Here is a 2,500-nt window from a genome sequence, read left to right as displayed (position 1 = left end):
GACACAGACGGACGCCAGGCCGCGCTCCCCGGCGGGGGGATGGCGTCGAGCCTGACGAACGGAATGTGCAGGGTGGGGGGGAAAGGCCAAGCGCTCCGACGCCGGAGGGCTCCGGAGTCTGAACTTAGGGGGACAAAGAGGACGGGTCCTCTGCGACACCCCAGCCGCGCTCTCGCCAGCCAAGGCGAGTGCGATTGATTGCCAAACGACCCTCAGACAGGCGTGGCCCCGGGAAGAACCCGGGGCCGCAAAGTGCGTTCAAAGTGTCGATGATCAATGTGTCCTGCAATTCACATTAATTCTCGCAGCTAGCTGCGTTCGTCATCGACGCACGAGCCGAGTGATCCACCGTCAAGAGTTGTCTGAGTTTGTTTTAGGTCTCTCCCTCGCCAGAGGAAAGCGACCCGGACCGCACATACGCTCCCCACCTTGAGCTACAGCCACCTGCACGCCGGCGTGCGGGCGGAGCAGGGTGGCGTGAAGCGATGGGGAGCACCATCCTGGTGCGGCCCGCAGAAACATACGTCTATTGGGGGGAGGAGGACAGGGCGCCCAAGAGGCGATGCGTGCCCCAACGCACCGCAGCGACGGAGGCAGGATCACCGCCACCATGTCGCCCGCCTAGTATCACGAGGCGTGCAGCAGCTTTGCCCTAGGAAAAGCAGAGGCGGGAACGGGCACCGGCCATCGGTTCGGCAGCGTCACTGACGCGTGCACGTGGCGGCGTGTCGGCGAGCGGACTTCCTGCGAGGAGGCGGGGGCGGCACTCGCCCGAGCAGACGCCCGCCCGGCCCAGCCACCGCCGAGGTGGACTGGGAGTCGCGGCAACGGCTCGTCATACTCGTTCCCACACTCACAGCGCAGCTTGCCCGCAAGCCACCGACCACCGATCGACGCCAGGCGCCCCGACCGAGAGCGGGATCGCTCGTTCGCCCTGCTGGCAGTTCGCTGGGGATCACTACTGCACGGAGCTCGGAGACCGACGGGCGGCAACTCGAGAGTCTTTAAACCACCACCCCCATCCCGCAAGTGCAAAGAGGCTGTATACGCACAGACGGGTGAGGGGAATAGGTACCCCGTCGGGTTTGAAGGGAGCGTGACTAGATAGCAACGATGTAAACCCAGCCGATTTGGGAGCGAAAGACCGGCGCCTGCATCACCGGCTTCGTTTCCCGTGGCTGGAGAGTACACCGAAACCCTCCGTCTGTCGCGAGCTCCCGACGACGCGGTGCCGCCAAGCAGCAGGGCCGGACCTGGTGTGGCTCCCCTCGTCGATCACAGACCGGTCGGCACTACTGACGAGACGGTGGAACGGGCTTCGCCCCTTGTGACGAAGGGTGATGCGAACCCGCCCGCCCGCGTGCGTTCGGGGTGGACTCGGCAAACGGAGATTTGAAATCGGAAAGTGTCCTCCTGCCCCGCGCAGGTAGGCGCCCAACAGTTGTGGGGGGTTTGGCGGTGACCACGGCTGCAGGGCCTGCTACCCCGACGAGCTCTCCTGCTGGCCCCGAAACCACCCTCGCGAGACAAGTTGAAACGGAAACGGGCGTACCCCCAAGCCGACGATCCTTTCTTATTTGTTACTTTTTTTTTCACTTGCTCGAGTTGTGGGGATTTGGCGGTGACCACGGCTGCAGGGCCTGCTACCCCGACGAGCTCTCCTGCTGGCCCCGAAACCACCCTCGCGAGACAAGTTGAAACGGAAACGGGCGTACCCCCAAGCCGACAGAGATCCTTTCTTATTTGTTACTTTTTTTTTTCACTTGCTCGAGTTGTGGGGGTTTGGCGGTGACCACGGCTGCAGGGCCTGCTACCCCGACGAGCTCTCCTGCTGGCCCCGAAACCACCCCCGCGAGACAAGGTGAATCGGAAACGGGCGTACCCCCAGCCGATAATGATCCTTTCTTATTTGTTACTTTTTTTTTCACTTGCTCGAGTTGTGGGGGTTTGGCGGTGACCACGGCTGCAGGGCCTGCTACCCCGACGAGCTCTCCTGCTGGCCCCGAAACCACCCTCGCGAGACAAGTTGAAACGGAAACGGGCGTACCCCCAAGCCGACGATCCTTTCTTATTTGTTACTTTTTTTTTTCACTTGCTCGAGTTGTGGGGGTTTGGCGGTGACCACGGCTGCAGGGCCTGCTACCCCGACGAGCTCTCCTGCTGGCCCCGAAACCACCCTCGCGAGACAAGTTGAAACGGAAACGGGCGTACCCCCAAGCCGACAGAGATGCTTTCGCTCCTGTTACTTTTTTTTCACTTGCTCGAGTTGTGGGGGTTTGGCGGTGACCACGGCTGCAGGGCCTGCTACCCCGACGAGCTCTCCTGCTGGCCCCGAAACCACCCTCGCGAGACAAGTTGAAACGGAAACGGGCGTACCCCCAAGCCGACAGAGATCCTTTCGTACTTGAACCAACACAAAGTTTGTCACGTTTTATTTTTACGAGTGATCGACCGTCAAGATTTGTCTCTGAGTTTGCTTAAGGTCTCTCCCTCGCCAGAG

At 61.6% G+C, this 2,500-nt stretch overlaps 1 non-coding gene across 1 annotated transcript; it reads right to left on the bottom strand.

The window, feature by feature from the left end:
- Positions 1-206: 206 nt before the first annotated feature.
- Positions 207-360, bottom strand: LOC140474481 (5.8S ribosomal RNA). Its single transcript, XR_011959150.1, has one exon. It is a non-coding gene; the product is annotated as a 5.8S ribosomal RNA (ribosomal RNA).
- Positions 361-2,500: the final 2,140 nt, after the last annotated feature.

This window comes from Chiloscyllium punctatum, unplaced genomic scaffold (genome assembly GCF_047496795.1).
Source record: "Chiloscyllium punctatum isolate Juve2018m unplaced genomic scaffold, sChiPun1.3 scaffold_1025, whole genome shotgun sequence".
Lineage (NCBI taxonomy): Eukaryota > Metazoa > Chordata > Chondrichthyes > Orectolobiformes > Hemiscylliidae > Chiloscyllium > Chiloscyllium punctatum.
The sequence above is the reverse complement of the archived record's forward strand: the minus strand, read 5'-3'. Positions and strand labels throughout refer to the sequence as shown.